This window comes from Poromitra crassiceps, assembly GCF_964638095.1.
Source record: "Poromitra crassiceps genome assembly, chromosome: 3".
In the NCBI taxonomy this organism is placed as follows: Eukaryota; Metazoa; Chordata; class Actinopteri; order Beryciformes; family Melamphaidae; genus Poromitra; species Poromitra crassiceps.
The window spans coordinates 66,057,717-66,078,767 of record NC_139625.1 but is presented as its reverse complement, the minus strand read 5'-3'; the positions used below and the strand labels follow the sequence as shown (position 1 = coordinate 66,078,767).

The 21,051-nt window shown below is 45.5% G+C and overlaps 1 protein-coding gene across 1 annotated transcript in view; it reads right to left on the bottom strand.

Moving 5' to 3' along the window:
* The window catches only part of xirp2a (xin actin binding repeat containing 2a), a 92,582-nt gene that overhangs the window by 23,367 nt on the left and 48,164 nt on the right, over positions 1–21,051 (bottom strand). The window lies entirely within an intron of this gene.

The window sequence follows — 21,051 nt, the reverse complement described above, 5'->3', positions numbered from 1 at the left end:
AATCATATTACTGCACACTGGCAGATAATTGTCATGAGTTTCAAAGTATTTGACTTTTTGTAACTTGTTGAGGACATTTACTTGGTAAAAGTATTTGAGCCATGCAGACTCTAGTGCTAGAATACATGATTAGCCTTTGAGCCAAGCAGACTGAGCTATAAAGGTGGAGGCTGGGGTGGTGGAGGCAAAGCATTGCCAGCAGCAGCAGTGTGAGGCAGCATTTGTGGAGCAGAGAGGAGGCCGTATTTAAGCGGACCGCCTTATTGTGAGAATGGCTGTGGTTGAATGATCCAATCAGCGGCTGACAGCTGGATACAGCTGGGGCATAGCGTATGACTTCCGTGTCTCGAATGAACTAACGCGAGGCTTAATTTTTCTTGTGGAAAGTTTATTTTTGTAACTTGTTGAGGACATTTCCTTCGTAAAATATTTGACTTTTTGTAACTTGTTTAGGACATTTACTGGGTAAAAGTGAAATTATCCTGTGGAAAGTTTCTTGTTTCAGAATTTTCTTGGCTGTTTTATGATAGTCTCGCTGGCCAGCCTCCTCTCCCTTCCGTCCGAGGAGTCTGGCACCACGGAAACAGGCAACAGGGATAAACCCTCCCCTGCTCTACAGCTGCTCTCCCATTGGAGCGACTAGGCAGCCGGATGTCCGCTCCCGGCTTATTACAAACTCTGTCATTGGCTCCGACCATGTCAATCAGAGCGGCTTCCGCTCCCTCCTCCCTGTGTGTCGCTGTAAATAGTGCCCTGCCGCCTCAGTGGAAACAACAACGCTAACTAGCTAGCAAGCTAACGGCAGAAACCTACATGCTAGCTCGTTGCTACATTCTGAAAACGGCAAGTTGGATTGTTGAAAACTATTTTCCAAGGGCACTGCCGGTAAGCGCCGCCCATCACAATCCCACTATGGAGACCTGCGGCGCCAGACTCCTCAGACGGAAGGGAGAGGAGGCTGGCCAGCGAGACTAGTTTTATGATGATTTATTGAAAGAAGTCATATTGGCTAACCTGACGCTGTCAGATGGTTCGTTTTCTCATAACCATCTGGGAACGAGTCGCTCGGGAAACGGTTTCAAAGGGCAGGCACCTTCAGAAAATACCTGGCAGGTGATTGGATGAAGGAAAGCTGACAGAATAGACTCGCTCACTGCATAGTAATTTAAGGAAGACTCCTTAGACTGAGACTTGCGAAAATTCATCGAGTGATCGAGTCTATTCTGTCAGCTTTCCTTCATTTCCTCTGGACCACCGCACCTGCAGCCAAACCAGAACAAGGGACAAACAAAGGCGCAACAGTTTTCTCCAAAGTTAGGTGATTGGATGACCCATCTGTCTATCACGTCTATCATGGCTTCGCTCTCACTGGCGTCACACCTAAAGCCCGCCCGTAGCTTCCTCATCATTGCATGCAAATCCAGCTGCCTCGCAAGGTTACATATTTGGCATGTGTCAAGAGACATGTCATCACCAGTAAGATTATCTGCCAGTGCAGTGAGATCATTTGACTACTATGGCATAATTATCATGCCACAGTAGGAGGACCCGTGAGCCACCTCACCTCAGGTTTCTATGGTGATGCCCCTGCTTGAAGGCTACTCTGTCTCCTTTGTCTACTTCTTCTTCTTCTTCTTCTTTGGTGTTTTATGGCAGTTGGCATCCTTTATGTTGCATTGCCACCTCCTTCTGGATTTATCCATCCACTGTTTCTCTACATTCTGTACGATCACCCCCTTTGTCTACTTCATCTTCTTAGTTAAGATTGGCTAAGTGGGTGGTGGTGTCTGTCACGATTGTGATGTCATCAGTGATGTCACTTGAGCAATTGTGATGTCATCAGTGATGTCACTCGAGCAACTGTGATGTAGAATGAGCCGATGGCTCACAGTTGCACGATGGCACCTAGGTGGAGTGGGCGGTGTCTGTCTGTCAGTCCAGAGTCTCCACCATAGAAATCGAGCGCGCATAGCGTGCGAGATTCCTAATTCAAATAAAATTGTCATTAGAACTACAAATAATAAATTAATGAATTAAGAAAATCATTTACAGCTTTCTACTGTTTTTTGCATTGTAAGACATGAACGCCCTCTACTTATATGTGCATCCTTAGATCATGTCTTCCTGGAAGCCTACGCATGTGGAACAGTCATTTGCATGTAATTGATAAATGTGTGTTAGACACAGTATGATTAATGTTGAAAGTTCTGCAAGTGCCTCTCAATGTCTCAAGAGACCTGCTGATATTTGCCAGCTTCTCATTATTCTTCAGGCGGGTCAATAAGGATAAGACACAGCTTGCCAGTCTCGCCAGTTATTAAGTGGACTTATGGGACAGTTTTATAAACGCAATGAGGTATGAGAGATTTTCCTTATGACTTCAACAGGTTGGGGCGTCATTTCAAACAGTCAATGCAATAGATTTTCATTTAGCTGCTTTAGAGGGAACATTACCCTCACTATAATATTACGCAATCATGGCTGCTTTAATTATACGGCTGACAGATTTACACCATGTAACTGGAGATAGCAAATTAGCCGATGTAACAGAAGTGGAGACTTGATGTCTGAAGTTTTATAGCAAACTTTTTTTAATCAATACCACATTCCTTCTTCTGACCATAAATGCCACGAAAAGACCGAAAGCCCCCATCCCAACTCGATACGCACCCGTGGAAAGTTCTAGATAGATAGATCTTTAAAGCAAGATGTGGCCAGAGGCGGACGGAGGCCATCCTTAACCAATGTTGACATGCAGCCCAAGTGAAACGTCATCAATCAGCGAGCGGCTTTATGATTCTTCATATTGCTCTGCTCATCCCCGCGGATAGCCAATTACAGTCCACCATTGATTTTACATTTGACTTTTCTGTGCTACAAAGCTTCATTAAGCAAGTGAGAAGGCTGCGTTGCGGCTCGGCGTACACCCACACTGGACCTTTTAGCCTGTAGCATGTTCGCTCTCTCTGGGTAACAGCACCGCTGGATGAAAAGAGACCCTAAATAGACATGATTTTCTCTCATTAGATACTCACCTCGTAACCTTTTAACATTTTCAAATCCACCTCCTACTGTAGTTGTTTTTGCACCGGGCGCTTACACATTTCCTCGTGCAGCGGCAGAACTCCGTTATTGGTGCTACTTCCGAATTGATTGATGTATACTTTGAAAATGGATTTCCTGCATACGGGTCTGATGAAGGTCCCTATGCTGCCATAGTACTACAGGGGGTAGTAATAGCTTCGGTGCAATTGGTATAGTGCATGCCGTTCGTGCCCCGCTCTGCAGAGCAAAGCTATGTTAACGCCTTCCTCAGCCCGCTTATAGAACGCCTATGAATACAGCGGCTTGATTTAGCCCATCCTGGAATCTATAGATTGATCATAAGGAACTGGCCAGTGACCCCTACTGGTTTGATCTCACTCAAAGCAGCATCTGCTAGGTAAAACCACATGATTTCTCACATGAGTCAGGTCCAAAGTAATTCAGACGTCATGTGACAAAACCATGACAACCGCCCCCAATTTTAGCTTTCTGCTATGCCCGGCATGTTAGTGTAACCAATAACCTGGCAGGGAGAAGAAATAGACAAGAGTGAGGGGGGATGACCGAGAGACGGCAACGTCCAAAAATAAGCGGGGAGTTTTTTACCCGCCACATCCTATAAATATGGGTCAGACACTCAACACCTGAGGCCGCGCTGTAACCCTATGCCCGTTTAAGACCGAAACACAAGGATAATGCCCTCATTTATCACCCGGGGATAAGAGTTAGCGTCACGGTCCAGGGGTTAGACAGACCAAGGCGTCCTGATGCCAGAGAGCGGTGACAACAGCGGCTTGGATATCTCCGGCCTCCGAGAAGGTATGCTGTCTGCAAAGCTCCCATAGCATGGAGGTGAGGTAACACAGGCTCCGGGGAGTGGAGAAGGGGGGAGTAGGAGTGGCTCCCTCCAAAAAACAGAAAGCGTTTCCTTTTTATAAAGGGGCTCTGTCTGCAGAGTCATGTTCCCTGTAACAGGGAGAGAGATGTTCCCTGTAACAGGGAGATAGATAGATTGAGAGAGAGGGACAAAAATAAAGAGATGAGCGAGAACAAGGTCAGACTCCAGATTCAAGGACTTCTAATGAGAGCGCGCGAGTCCTTCCCTGCGTCTCCCTCACGCTGGCACCAGACTAACGCTTAATTAGCGCAGGCGCCAGCGGATGTTTAATTTGCATTATTAATGGATCTCGACCACGATGCCTAATGCCTAAGACGCCCCTCTCTAATAGTCTCTGTTTCCACTGAGATATCAGTGTGACGGCCTTCACCATGGAACTGTTTACACTGAGATATCAGTAGCTGTGTTTCCATTAGTTTTTCGCAAAATAATTGCGATATTTATACAATTTTGACAAAGTACAATTGCGACTTGCAGGCGTTTCCATTGAAGTTGAGTTTGAAGTCCCGTCTCCGAGATCTCGTAGAATCTCATAAAATCTCTTCTCGCGAGACTCCACTTTAAGGAAGATGGACGGCCTACTGCGTAACCTCCTTGGTGTTGTGATTTCGGTTGCTGCCGCTGCTGCCGTGACTATTTAAAACAAGACGAAGGCAGCTCGGACAAAACATCTAAAAAAACAAATCATCGATCCATGTTCCATTATCATCCAGTAGATGGTGCCAGTGACCAAAATATTAGTCTACCCCTGACCAAAATATTACCCACAATCCCATGCGCCCACATTTTACAACATAAATCGCCCATTAATCCTCATAAACAGCATTTAAACGTGTAATAATGGATATTTATAAAACGGCTCTCTCAAATCAAGCAATCTGATTGGTTCACAGCCATCATATAAATCCCGTAACCCACTCTCATAACCCATGGCCACGCAACTCATAACCCATGGCCATGCAACTCTCTTACTAAAAGGCTTTGGTTACCTCAAATGACAATGTAGAAAAAACAAATGGCGGAGACAGCTGTCAGATCCTTGTGAATCGATCTTCACTTATAACTTTACTAATACTTCGCAGAAAATTATGTTTTGTACAAGAATAGACGCGGGCTAATCTCTTCTTTGCAAAAAAAAGGCTGTTAACCCCGCATTTAACCCCGTAACGTTAGTTGGTGTCGGGCTTTGCAGAAAGCTCTCAGCTTCTCAGCAAGCGCTGAGAATGCAGCGCTGCGCTCGAGCTGCGTGTCGGGCTTTCCAGAAAGCTCTCAGCTTCTCAGCAAGCGCCAGGATTGGCCAATGTCAACTTCAGTCTCCAGAACGATCCAATCAAATCACCCGCACGTTCTTGCGGTCCCGCCTTACAGTAGTGTTTCAACTGACTATCAGAATGACATGCCAGTCGGACTTATAGTATTATTATTATTATTATATTATCATACTTGGAAACCGTTTTATAAAAGCAATATAGCACTCGAGCAGCGTGTGTTGTGGCATATATCCCGCTGATCAGCTGTTATCCCACGAGGCCGCAGGCATGAGAGCCACAACACACTGGCTCTCATGCTATATTGCTTAAATATATTATGAGTCAGTAAAACAGTTTTTGTAATTTATTTTATTTTATTTGGTGAATGAATGACACCATGTTACAGACACAGACCCACCAGGCTTAGTATAAATAGGTTTCCATATGATTTGCGTATCAAGTTCAACTCACTCCTTGCAGCTGGATGGATAGATGCAAGTTGGTCAACAGTCCTGACAGCATGAATGATGATTGAATGATAATTATTGTATTTCTATGTTCTAGCGGCCTATATTACATAGGCTAGAATCTAGCCTATGTAATATTTTGGTCACTAGGGTTACATGACGTGCAAATGCGGAAAATGTGTTTCCATTACACTTTAGCGATATGCTGCTATATCGACACGTCTGAAAAACCACCTCATGAGAGCGCAAACACTTTTTGCGATATTTGGGAGGTTTTTCTAAATTTACGTGTTTCCATTACCCGATTTTTATTGCGATATTTAGATTTTACGCATTTCTGAGGGTAAAGGAAACACAGCTAGAGTGACGGCCTTCACCATGGACCTGTTTTCACTGAGATATCAGTGTGACAGCCTTCACCATGGACCTGTTTACACTGAGATATCAGTGTGACGGCCTTCACTATGGACCTGTTTACACTGAGATATCAGTGTGACGGCCTTCACTATGGACCTGTTTACACTGAGATATCAGTGTGACAGCCTTCACCATGGACCTGTTTTCACTGAGATATCATTGTAACGGCCTTCACCATGGACCTGTTTTCACTGAGATATCAGTGTAACGGCCTTCACCCTGGACCTGTGTAAACAGGACCTGTTTACACTGAGATATCAGTGTGATGGCCTTCACGATGGACCTGTTTACACTAAGATATCAGTGTGATGGCCTTCACCATGGACCTGTTTACACTGAGATATCAGTGTGACGGCCTTCACCATGGACCTGTTTACACTGAGATATCAGTGTGATGGCCTTCACCATGGACCTGTTTACACTGAGATATCAGTGTGACGGCCTTCACCATGGACCTGTTTACACTGAGATATCAGTGTGACGGCCTTCACCATGGACCGCCATTTGGTGACTATTAATATTAGGTTTTCTCTTTTCCAGAGGGGTTCAGTATTAACGCCTAATCTCTTCACAGCAGCAATGCTTTCAGCTGGCACCAGTGATAGGGAGGGCCGGGAAAAGTCGGCGGGGGGAGAGGCGTGCTGCCGGTATGCGCGACTCGGCAGCTATATTGAGACTAGACTCAGTTCTCAGTCTCTATCCGAATGGCTCAACTAGAGACTGAGCACTTTCTCCAGCTTTCAGCGTTCAAACTGGGTTGAAACCATTTGAGAGCTAAGAAAAAACTGCATGAGGGAGTCTGGGTAGTGTAGAGGTAGAAGCACTTGCCTACCACCGTGGGGGCCGGGGTTCAATTCCCCATAGCGGTACTTCCGGCTTGGTCAGATGTTCCTACAGACACAATTGGCTGTGTCTGCGGGTGGGAAGCCGGTGGGGTATAAGTACTGGTCGCTGCGCTAGCGCCTCCTCTGGTCGGTTGGGGCGCCTGTTCAGGGGGGAGGGGAACTGGGGGGAATAGCTTCATCCTCCCACGCGCTACGTGCTATGTGAAACTCCTCGCTGTCAGGAAGCATGTGCTAGTCTACGGCTCTCCCCAGATCGACAGAGGGGGTGGGGCAATGACCGGGACAGCAGGGGGATTGGCCGAGTGCAATTGGGGAGAAAATGGGAGAAAAATCTGGGAAAACAATGCATGGCAGAACCAATCCAATGTCTTTAGGGCGGCTCTATAGCAGAGAGCATCATTTCCAGCAAGAGTTGATATTAGCAATAGCTATCAACTCTGTGCAGCACATCATGCTTCGTTTCATGCTCTGTATTTAAACTACTGGTACGTTGGATGGCATTGTCCCTATCCCAAAAAAATACAAAAGTGTGTCCTTGACAAAGGGGTATTTGATTTTTTAGCGGACGTTCTCGCCGCCATCCAAACAACAACTTTTGACAAGGAGTTCCCAGAGGATTGGTAGATGGAGATCTCCAATTGTCTGGGAGCCCAGACTATATTGAGGGCTTCTGACCTCGCTGTCACTACCGCCTCGCCACTGCCTGCACTTAAGTGATCAGCCGTGAAGGGAGAGAGACAACAGAATGGGTGTTAGAAAGAGAGAGAGAGAGACAGCGTTTCAGCCACTCATAGATCTGTGTCAAGCAGATGCTGTCCCCTAATCAGAGGTGTCTCCCCTCTCCCTGCCCTCCCTTCACAATAGAAGCCAAAATCCACCAATTTCCCCTTCACTACTTTCTGACCTGAGCCTTAGGCTGGCGAGGGCTGACAGGAGAGGCAAAAAAGAGCAACACTAATTGAAATGTCAGCCGTGGAGGGCGATTCGTTCCTTACATGACAGGTAACAGGCCCAATAATTGAGCTGTCAAATCTATCCAAAGTTCTTTACATGGAAACCGGATTGCCCTCAAGTGCTTCCTTATGCTAGGCTAAGCACATGTGTCTTCAATTTGCTCTGCTTCCAGAATAATCAGCTAGCTGCCTGCCGGTTACGTCTGGTCGCAGGAAGCAGGAAGAAGACATGCATGTTTTATGACAATCCACAAATCCTAATGGAAACACGCCGTAATACCATATCTCATTCTTTAAGAAGCCACAGCGCCAGATGTCGCAAAACAATTTAAATAACTCATTTCTGATTTTATGACAAAGATATCTCGAGACTGCTGACCCTGGGTACATCACACCATTTCACTATCAACCAAAAATGTCATCTATCATTTTCAATCTCCTTTAAGTCTCCCTGCCTCTTGTTACTTGTGTACTGTAGGTCATCGCTGGGATGAAGCTGTATTGACGAGTAGGGCTTACGTCAGTAGTTACACAACAAGAGCCAACCTTGAAATGCTGACAATCCACATGCGTAGCTCACCTTTCTTTTTAAAGCGTGTAGTTCACTCTTTACTTCACAATAGAATCCAACAGAATAGAAAGGGCCTTGGGTCTCCAGTGAAGTAAAGTGATGAGGGGGGGTCTGCTTCACCCAGCCTTAACCCAGCAACAGCAAGCCAATCCTGGGCAGAGAGACAGCGAGGCTTGGAGACCAGCTCCAGCAGTGCGCTCCACAGCTCAGTGAGGCCCTGGCATCCAGTGACAGCTGATTTTATTTTAGAAGGAAAAAAAATAGGATGGAGTTGGGGGGTGGGGGGTGGAGAAGAGGGGCGGGTGGATGTGGGTTGTCTTTTTTTAGATGAGGTACCCAACATGCCCTTAACGTTAAGTCACGGTGGTCTTATGGACACACACGTCTCATATATTATCTCCCATGTATTTGGCAGACATACATGTGGTGCAGCCTTCACTTACAGGGAGAAGGGCAAGGAGACATTGGGATAGGAGATACCTGGATGTTTAACATGGTAAACATCATGCTGTTTAATAGCACAACATGGTGAAGATAGCTGCATATACATTTCAGGGCTCATATGTACAAAGTGGCTAAAAATAAGGGGGGGCTCTGGATTAGTCTGGATTAGTCTGGAAGAGTCTGGATTAGTAATTATTTTTAGGGCTGGGTATTATATCGATATTATATCGATATGGTGATATTAGACTAGATATTGTCTTAGATTATGGATATCATAATATCGTGATGTGGCATGAGTGTTGTCTTTTCCTGGTTTTAAAGGCTGCATTACAGTAAAGTGATGTCATTTTTTGAATTTACCAGACTGTCCTAACTGTTCTATTATTTGCCTTTACCCACTTAGTCATTATATCCACATTACTGATGATTATTTAAAAAAATCTCATTGATAATTTGGGAAAGCACCAATAGTCAGGCGAGCCTTCTTTTAATAAAAAAGTGCTCGTCACATCTCATATGTGGCTTAGCCCACTTTGTATGAAAAAACCTGGATATACTGTATTGTATATCGCCATTCAGCCTAAAAAAATACAGAGATATGATTTTTGGTCCATATTGTCCAGCCCTAGTCTAGATTAGTAATTCTGCTTCTTACTGTCTACTCTATACTGTACCAACTGGATACATCTAACGTCCAGCTAAATCACCAGTGAATGGGCCTGTTGGCATTACAAGATGAATTACTACAGTTTGTTGACAGTGTGTTGACAGCAGAGACAGACAAACATGGGGATGTGGAGGTGGCTGACACTGGTTCATGGCATGTTAACAACAATAGATAAGACTCACAGGCGGTGGTGTCGATCAATAGGCGGCTTGGATGGGAACATACATGCAGAATTGAGCCCATGGACCTATGGATCCATGGGCTTAGTCAAGTCAAGTCAAGTTTATTTGTATAGCCCTAATTCACAAGCATGTCTCAGAGGACTTTGCAGAGTTTGTCTAGCTAGGTCTAGCTAACCACAATGAATAAACAGACTTGAACAATGTATATAAGGCATAATAAAACAAGCATAATAAGAGAAGAGATGAAAGGAGAGAGAGCAGAGAGGGAGAAAGGAGAAGAGGAGGGGGAAGACAAGAGAGAGAGAACAGAATAAGAAGACAGGAGAGGGAGAAGGGAGGAGAGGGGGAACGGAGCAGAGTGCCCCACAGTCAGGGCCCTGCTTTTTAAACCATCATAACATCAGATGGGAAAAGCGACTCTGACCACTGGTCCTAGATCAGCACTTCTACTCGGAGGTCACTTATAGCCTGGTGGTGAGTAAGTCAGATGTTCACCACTTTAAAATGTTGCTGTTTCACTCTGTGTAGGTGGGAGATACTTATATCCACTCAGTGCTTCAGATGCATCTCTTAAGTCGAGGGTGAATATGTGTGAGTTGCAGAAAAAGGACGCATCGCTGTGTGTTTACAATGAGCTGAATGAATGCATAAAGAATTAAGACAGGGAGGGATTGCTTCTCCCGTTCTGGGTGAACTTGAGCTTTTTCTCAGACTCTAGTCTTTACTGTATGCCCTACTACACCTGCCAGATATCTATCTATCTATCTCTATCTCTATCTCTCTATCTCTCTCTCTCTCTCTCTCTCAGGGAACCGGCCCTACCTTGCCCTGCAGCTATGGCAAATCTCCTTTAAAGTGTGTGAGTGTCTGATCAAAGTGGGCTCTGTCTCTCTCTCTCTGTTTCAGCCTGCACCCATCCTGATGCCACTGTGCGCCTTACAAAACCCTCTGGGAATCCTATTTGTCCGGTCCCTGCATCTTACTTGTGAGTTGTGATCATTACAGTTCAGCGACCCCCAGCAGTGAAGATACTGGTTGCGCGCCTGCCTGCTCGGCCCGTGAGTTGGCACCGGCAAGAGAAACGTGTGGTTATCGGGGCTGTGGAGAGGCTGCACTCAGCTGATGATCCCACTGAAAATGCACATGGATTTCCTGTTCCTAAAGAGGAAAATAAACACACTCCTGTCGAATACCTAATGATGGGCTGAGAACCGCTCAAAATTAAACTGAAATACCTTTCACAACATGACTTTTTAGTGTCCCCTAACACAAAATGGGGTTTATTTGATCATAGACATAAAAATCTATGGGCGTAGCCACCGTGATGTCGCCCATTGGTTTTTGGACCTGTCAATTACGCCCCCAATTTTTTTTTTATCATCTATTTTATTCAAAATAGGACCATAATTTACAAAACGAACATCATGCTCTAGAAGAAGACTTTAAACTAGCAATTGAGACCATAAACTCATTAGGAAAGTGTTTACTGGGGCCACAAATCAATCATTACTCAAGTGAGAAATATGGTAATTTTTCCATTCACTCCCATGTAACTGGAATTCTTTTTGCAGCCAGTGGAGTCGCCCCCTGCAGGCCATTCGAATGAATGGAGGTTTAAGTTACTTCCAGATTGGCTTCACAAATGGAGCTACGAGCTAGCCCTTTGGTTTTGACAGATTTCTTAATCACTGCCAGCGCCTCAAGGGAGTGACTGGTGTTACAACAAGGCACTTTGTTCTCAAGCCAAAAAAGCAAAGCAGTGTTATTATGACAGTATTCTGCATGGTGATATAGTACCTCGTCACTAGACGTTTTTGTTGTTGTCTCTGTTCTAATTAGCTGGCTTATTCCTCTATCATAAAAATCCACTTTATTATTTGTGTCAATTACAGGCCAGCGTCAACAGTGCCAGAGATCTGTCAAGTCAAGCTTATCTACATAGCCCTTAATCACAGTTACAGGCTTAAAGGGCTTCACAATGCCAGCAATTTGAAACAATAAATACAACACCCCCGAACCTCAGGCCTGAGGAAAAACTCTCACAAAAACCTCATTAGGCCAAGAAAAAAGAAACCTTGGGAATGTCTTGACAGCAGTGTTGTCAAGTCACCATATCTTGACAGCAGTGTTGTCAAGTCACCATATCTTCAATCCCAGTCGAGTCTTGAGTCCCAAGTGTTCGAGTCCGAGTCACCAAAGAAGAGTCTGAGTCAAGTCCGAGTCGAGACCCGAGTCCAAGTCCAGAGTTACTGAACATGAGCGTGGATCCACATGTACTGTAGGTGGATCAACATGTAGGTGGATCCACATGTAGGTGGATCCACATGTACTGTAGGTGGATCCACATGTAGGTGGATCCACATGTAGGTGGATCAACATGTAGGTGGATCCACATGTAGGTGGATCCACATGTACTGTAGGTGGATCCACATGTAGGTGGATCCACATGTAGGTGGAACACACATGTAGGTGGATCCACATGTAGGTGGATCCACATGTAGGTGGAACACACATGTAGGTGGAACACACATGTAGGTGGAACACACATGTAGGTGGATCCACATGTAGGTGAAACACATGTAGGTGGAACACACATGTAGGTGGATCCACATGTAGGTGGATCCACATGTAGGTGGATCCACATGTAGGTGGAACACACATGTAGGTGAAACACATGTAGGTGGAACACACATGTAGGTGGAACACACATGTAGGTGGAACACACATGTAGGTGGATCCACATGTAGGTGGAACACACATGTAGGTGGAACACACATGTAGGTGGATCCACATGTAGGTGGAACACACATGTAGGTGGATCCACATGTAGGTGGATCCACATGTAGGTGAAACACATGTAGGTGGATCCACATGTAGGTGGAACACACATGTAGGTGAAACACATGTAGGTGGATCCACATGTAGGTGGAACACACATGTAGGTGGATCCACATGTAGGTGGATCACACATGTAGGTGGAACACACATGTAGGTGGATCCACATGTAGGTGAAACACATGTAGGTGGAACACACATGTAGGTGGATCCACATGTAGGTGGATCCACATGTAGGTGGAACACACATGTAGGTGGATCCACATGTAGGTGGATCCACATGTAGGTGGAACACACATGTAGGTGGAACACACATGTAGGTGGATCCACATGTAGGTGGAACACACATGTAGGTGGATCCACATGTAGGTGGATCCACATGTAGGTGGATCCACATGTAGGTGGAACACACATGTAGGTGGATCCACATGTAGGTGGAACACACATGTAGGTGGAACACACATGTAGGTGGATCCACATGTAGGTGAAACACATGTAGGTGGAACACACATGTAGGTGGATCCACATGTAGGTGGATCCACATGTAGGTGGAACACACATGTAGGTGGATCCACATGTAGGTGGATCCACATGTAGGTGGAACACACATGTAGGTGGAACACACATGTAGGTGGATCCACATGTAGGTGGAACACACATGTAGGTGGATCCACATGTAGGTGGATCCACATGTAGGTGGATCCACATGTAGGTGGAACACACATGTAGGTGGATCCACATGTAGGTGGAACACACATGTAGGTGGAACACACATGTAGGTGGATCCACATGTAGGTGGAACACACATGCAGGTGGAACACACATGTAGGTGGATCCACATGTAGGTGGATCCACATGTAGGTGGATCCACATGTAGGTGGATCCATATGTAGGTGGAACACACATGTAGGTGGATCCACATCTAGGTGGAACACACATGTAGGTGGAACACACATGTAGGTGGATCCACATGTAGGTGGATCCACATGTAGGTGGATCCACATGTAGGTGGAACACACATGTAGGTGGAACACACATGTAGGTGGAACACACATGTAGGTGGATCCACATGTAGGTGGATCCACATGTAGGTGGATCCACATGTAGGTGGATCCACATGTAGGTGGAACACACATGTAGGTGGATCCACATGTAGGTGGATCCACATGTAGGTGGAACACACATGTAGGTGGATCCACATCTAGGTGGAACACACATGTAGGTGGATCCACATCTAGGTGGATCCACATGTAGGTGGAACACACATGTAGGTGGAACACACATGTAGGTGGATCCACATGTAGGTGGAACACACATGTAGGTGGATCCACATGTAGGTGGATCCACATGTAGGTGGATCCACATGTAGGTGGAACACACATGTAGGTGGATCCACATGTAGGTGGAACACACATGTAGGTGGAACACACATGTAGGTGGATCCACATGTAGGTGGAACACACATGCAGGTGGAACACACATGTAGGTGGATCCACATGTAGGTGGATCCACATGTAGGTGGAACACACATGTAGGTGGATCCACATGTAGGTGGAACACACATGCAGGTGGAACACACATGTAGGTGGATCCACATGTAGGTGGATCCACATGTAGGTGGATCCACATGTAGGTGGATCCATATGTAGGTGGAACACACATGTAGGTGGATCCACATCTAGGTGGAACACACATGTAGGTGGAACACACATGTAGGTGGATCCACATGTAGGTGGATCCACATGTAGGTGGAACACACATGTAGGTGGAACACACATGTAGGTGGATCCACATGTAGGTGGATCCACATGTAGGTGGAACACACATGTAGGTGGAACACACATGTAGGTGGATCCACATGTAGGTGGATCCACATGTAGGTGGATCCACATCTAGGTGGATCCACATGTAGGTGGATCCACATGTAGGTGGATCCACATGTAGGTGGAACACACATGTAGGTGGATCCACATCTAGGTGGAACACACATCTAGGTGGATCCACATCTAGGTGGATCCACATCTAGGTGGATCCACATGTAGGTGGAACACACATGTAGGTGGAACACACATGTAGGTGGAACACACATGTAGGTGGAACACACCTGTAGGTGGATCCACATGTAGGTGGAACACACACATGCTTGCTACAACACTGCTTGACAGAGAGAGATCTCACTTCCAGGATGGTCACCTGTGCAATAGGTGCAAAGAGTGGGCAAGCAAAGATGAACTGCTATAACAAAATCAACATAAACAAATAAACACAGTGAGGAGAATAATATAGCAAAGTGAACATAGAGAAATACACACAGTAACTAGAATAAGTCTGGATCTGGTATCGATGCCAACTTAGTCATCGTATCAGTATTGAGCAATTCCTTGGAGACTGATAGAGGTAGTTAAAATCCTATGTTTATAAACTAAATTAGTTACTTGATTTCTGAACACATGGGGAGGGGGGGGGATCTCAATGTAGAATACAATGTTCCTGTAGGGATGGAGATAGCAGTTTGGGATCCCTGGGACTGTATTTGTCCCATTTACCTGAAACGTTTCTATTGAGGACAGTATACGAGTCAAGGTGAAACCAAAGATATCAATAGCATAATCAAGATAAAATGGGCTCTTTCAGAGTGAGAACCATGTTTGTTCAGTAGGTTAAACAACATTATGTTTAGCTGCCAAAGGATTTCAGGGCGAAGGTCATGTACTAGTTTCTTTTTATTTTGCACATTGAACCTGTCAGCACAGCAGACTTGACTCACCATAAGAGCGTAAGCCATGGGCCAGCAGCCACACAACAATACAGCCCAAGGCAATCAAGCCTGTTTCCATTTCCAATTCAAATAATGCCTTAAAGGCTAATCAAAACTAAAACTGACAGGAGAAACACTTTGTTCATCAGTTGCTAGGCAAACCTGGAAAGAGATTATTTAAACATATAGACATTTGGTAAATGGGCATGGACGAGGGGGATGGGGGGGGGGGGGGGTTGTTGCTGTAATGCCCCCAAAACAATAAAACGATTCTGCACCTCCCAGATAAAAATAACAGTCCTGTTGAAAAGCTGACAAGTATAAAGCTAACATTCCTGGCCGTGATTCCAGTGTGATACATGAGAATGCAGGTGAACAAGGTTGCCTATTTAAAAAGAGCAGAAGCAGAAGCATGGAGATTTGGAGGTGAGCTTTGCATCTGTTTAAAGCTGTTAGTCAGCCGCGGGCGCTGCTTTATTTAAACACTGTGGCTTCAGGGGGGGAGAGAGACCCTGTCCTCCCCTCGCTCCCACTGGGAGTCATTTGACCCCGCAAATCAGCCCCTGTTGTGTCATTGACGCACGCGCTGACAACTTGTCAGCCAAGACAGAGGAGAGTCAACAACAACCGTTAATTTTAGACGCACGACAGAGATTTACAGACACAAGGTCCAAAGCCAAACCCTGTCTGATCTCAGGTAGATGGAAAGGCTTTGCATATGTGTGTGTGAGTATCTGTGTGTGTGCGTGCCTCACGAGTGTGTGAAGTATGTGGGGGTGGGTTTGAAGTTAACACCTCTATACCACTTTGAGGCAGTTGCCTGTCAACACATCCATCACTTGAGCTTCTCACCATCAACTATTACCACCACTGCAACACCTCTCTCGCTCTCTCTCTCTCTCTCTCTCACTCTCTCTCTCTCTCACTCTCTCTCTCTCTCACTCTCTCTCACTCTGTCTCTATCTGTCTCTCCCTCTCTCACTCAACCACACAAGATCAGCGCACACCTCAGAGGCCGTGGCTGTGTGTACTGTATGTCTTGTCTTCCTTTTTGCCTAGTTATTCTCTCGTACGGCAACCATTTCAGGGCATCCTCCTCATTCAGAGGTTTAGCTGTCATTCCTCAGTCTAAAGGTCCTTACACATCGGGGGCCTTTTTTTCGTGCGAATCATTCGCATGTCAATAATATTTTCCGAACCTATATCAGTCAATGCAACCGTGCATACCAACGGCGAAGTTTCGCTGAGCGTTATTGCGGCATTTATTTTTTCGAACGATGGTCGATTTTTCAGAAATTCCCTTCCGACGTGTACACTATCTGTGGCTGTGATTGACAGGTGGGTCAAAACACGCATCGCAATTTCGTGCCGTATATTCGCATCGCTCTTGATGTGTAAGGACCTTAAGCGTTCTTAAGGACCTTCAGTCCTCAGACGAAAACGCTGTCATTCTTCCTGCATTACTGTTTCACTCCTCACACGTCAGCCATCGCACAATATGGCATCACTCGTCAGTCATCAGTCATCACTCGTCAGTCATCACTCGTCAGTCATCACTCGTCAGTCCTCACTCGTCAGTCATCACTCGTCAGTCATCACTCGTCAGTCATCAGTCCTCACTCGTCAGTCATCACTCGTCAGTCATCACTCGTCAGTCATCAGTCCTCACTCGTCAGTCATCACTAGTCAGTCATCACTCCTGACATCTCACAAGAAAACGCTGTCATTTCTCCTGCAACATGCCTCAGTTATCACTCAAACTAGCTGTCAGTCATCACTCCTCACGTCTCACATGAAAACGCTGTCATTCGTTGTTTTTGGTTGTTCTTCTGTGTGATGAGTTTGAGTGATAACTGAGGCATGTTGCAGGAGAAATGACAGCGTTTTCGTGTGAGACATGAGGAGTGATGACTGACAGCTAGTTTGAGTGATAAGTGATGACTGACGAGTGAGGAGTGAGGACTGACGAGTGAGGACTGGTGACTGACGAGTGAGGACTGATGAGTGAGGACTGATGACTGACGAGTGACGCTGTATTGTGACGTGTGAGGAGTGAACAGTAATGCAGGAAGAATGACAGCGTTTTCGTGTGAGGACTGAAGGTGTTTCAGAGCACACTTGACATGGTTTACTAGGAGGCATGACAACTGACAACGCTTAGACTGAGGAATGACAGCCAAACCTTTGAATGACAAGGATGCCCTAAAATGGTTGCCGTACTCTCGGCCTCGCAGCAGAATAACTGTACACTCTATCTGTGTGTACACTGCTATCAGTGGCGGTGGAAAAATAAACTCAAAGGTAGCCACAGCAGCGGCGCTATCGCAGTAATGGAAGCACAGTATCTCGCAAGCCTGCCGTTTCCCATAAAGAAAAACTGTCAGATCCATGAGGGCAGTCTTATCTGGCTTTGAGCTTTTCAAAAGCCACGGGTGTATCCCATATACCAAACGGGGGACACCACATCACATCCATGCACCCCACGCCGCTTGGCTCGATCAAGCCTGCAGCTCTGGTCCCGTTCAGTGAAGCCGCTGCATGTTAGATCGCCGCTCTGGCGGTTGAATCCAGTATTAGGTCACAAGGCCCGCCTCCCCATGTTAGTGGATGGGAAAATCACAACCGAAATAATCACAGTATACGTCAGATAATTTTTTTCCAAAGGTGGTTTGTATCATTTTAGATAGTTATTATCATGCTAATGCCTGTGCAAGTGGTCATTTTTCTGATCAGTTTGTTTTTAAGTACCGTAAATTTCGGACTATAAGCCGCGGCTTTTTCCCCGTTTTTTGGCCCCTGCGGCTTATATAACGGTGCGGCTTATCTATGGATTTTTTCAGCAAACGGCCACTCGGTGACCTCCAAAATCGATGGATTTTACAGGTTACACAGCTTCATCTGCACATTTTATGTGCATTGCTTTGCTGCTTGTTTTTTCGATTATTTTTTTGTAAAGCACCTTGAATTGCCTTTGTGTATGAAAGGTGCTATATAAATAAAATTTGACTTGACTTGACTTGACATCATTTGGCGGAAATCAACCGGCATCACGGGGAACATGGCGCTCAGCTAGACAGCTGCTACACCAGACCAAACAATATGTTTTAGCGATCTGATCTAAAATGAATAAGGTGACCAGAACCAACTGAATAACTTTAAAGAGTGGGGCGAATGTCTGCTGGAAGAAGCACAAGACTGAAAACCAGTAAGCAGAAAGAAAAGAGACGAAGCAATCACCGCCATGAATGAGGAAATGACTCACCTGCTGGAGGCTGGAGATACACGGCTTGGGCTTAACTTTTACTCCGTGAAACACTATCGATTAAGTCCGACATCGCTCAGAGGTTTTGAGCAGCTTGAAAACAAGTTCGAAAACGTGCAGAAGTCCATCCACTCACTCACTAAAGAAAATAAGGCAACCGTGAACAGAGTTTCTAATGCGGAAAAGCGCATCAGCGCACTGGAGGACAAAAACAACACAGTGAGTCCGAAAATGGATAAAATGCAAAAACAAATCGAAACCCTGCACACGCAGGTTGATGACTTAATCAGCAGGAGTAAAAGAAATAACATTCGCCTGATCAATGTAAAAGAGGAGCTGAGATTGGTGACATGGACGCTTTCCTTGGCAAAATCCTGTGTTACATCCTGGACCTGAAGGAAGGCGAGAAACCACAGTGGACAGGGCACACCGGGCGCCTCGGCCACGTCCAGACCCCGGCCTGACACCGAGGGCCATCTTCATCCGCCTACTCCGCTGGCCCGACCGTCAACTCATCCTCCAGGCTGCGGGGAAGAAGCCTCTTCCCCGCAGAAGGGTACGCGCTTTTTCGTCCGGCAGGACCTCTCCGCGTTGGTGCAACAGAAACGCGCAACATACAACAGCATCATCAAAAAGGTTAAAGTCAATGGATATCGCTTTGGCGTACTGTACCCAGCGAGACTCGTCATAACCATTGATGGACAGCGGCGGAACAAGAGCTCAAAGTGAAACTGCCGAATATCTTTTGAGTTGGACTGGTCAATAGTACTGCGAGTAACTAAAATAAAAAAATAAAAAACGGAATTCTCTCTTCTTTAGCACTCTTTCTAACTATAAATCCACTTCTGTTTTAATTTCCTCTCTTGCCCTCTTTTCACCACACCGCGGACACTGTGTGCACTGTAAAAAAAAACACAGGTGGTGTTGTGTTATGTTGTTTTGTTGAAATGTTAATAAATGGGAGCTTCCTCAAACAGCCATCTCTTTCCCGACAATCCCCTCTGTGCACGAACCCTTACATATGGTAATTAAACATTAAAACACAATTAAAAAAAAAAAAAAAAAAAAAAAAAAAAAACATTAAAACACCTGTGGCTTATAGTCCGGTGCAGCTTATATATGTAACAAACAGGCAATTTTGCTGCTGCGGCTTATACTCCGGTGCGGCTTATAGTGCGGAAATTACAGTAGTTATTTGACATATAAAAAGGGATAAAAATGGATGATTGACAGCTGTGGCAGCCAGTCTCAAGCCGTCATTGGCTGGACAGGCTCTTCACATTATAGAACTAGCGTTAGTTTGACATAGACAGGACACAGTGCTGCTTTGTGCTTTCATGTAACGCTGCCTGGACTGGAGGTCTGGGTGGCTCTGCTGGGTGTGTGGGCCGGGACAGAGGCTCTTAGCACGGGTACGGGGTGGCTGTGCTGGCTAGTGGCTACCAGACATATCAATGGAGCGCAATAAAAAGAAAATTGTTTTGCGAAAGGTGCGCGAGGAATTAACGTTGGTTGGGGACTGAAGTAAGTTCCGAAAATATGTGTGTTTTATAAATTACTCCAGCGTTTTCAACATAGCAATAGCGTTAGCCGCTTTCACTAGTCGGCTGTTTTTCGTTATTTATCGGCTTAATATTACTAACTTAACAACCAATAACGATAGCTGGAATAACACAATAATATACACATATTTTCAGAACTTACCAGGTTGTCCAACTGCCAGGAAATGTGTTTTATAACGTTAACTCCCGTCCCGGGTCAGATGGAGCCTAGTAGGCAAGCACCAGCCATGAGCTAATCGCTAACAGGTTAGCCGTTAGCGTCACATAAACAGAGGTTTTATTGTTGGTATTAAAGCAACAAACGTTTTTATATGGATATCTCAGAGAAATGCTTTGACTGTGGGGATGTTAGTTCTTCACAAGCTCCTTTCTTAGCTGTTAACATATAGCTGTAAGGATATAGTTAACAGAGACGAGACTAGGCAGCTAGGCTAACGTTACCACTGAGCTATATTAAATGAAACGTTACAGGCTGCGCTACCCACACTATACGGGCACTATACCAGTAAACAACGTAGCGTAAAGCGTCAAGGTTAGATTTGTAAAACCAACATTTGCTCCAAAAGGAATTAAATCATAAAGTTAATCAAAATGCCACGGAAACATTAGGCTAGCTTAATCAACACAGCAATCCCCCCAGTGAGGCTGAGGGTGAGTGAGTGAGGCCTGCCTCCACTTCCGGTCCAGGCTGAGAGCGCTGAGAGCACTCAGCAGCAGCCTGGAGGTCTGAAATCTCCGACAACCAAAATCAGATTTACGTACAGGCGTCATTTTGATAAACTGATCTCATAGTGGGAATCTTCCTGGTTACTTTTGGCGAGACAAAAATATTACAACTTAAAGTGTCATATTTACAGAGCTAGACTGTATATAAATACACAACGCACTGTGCGCA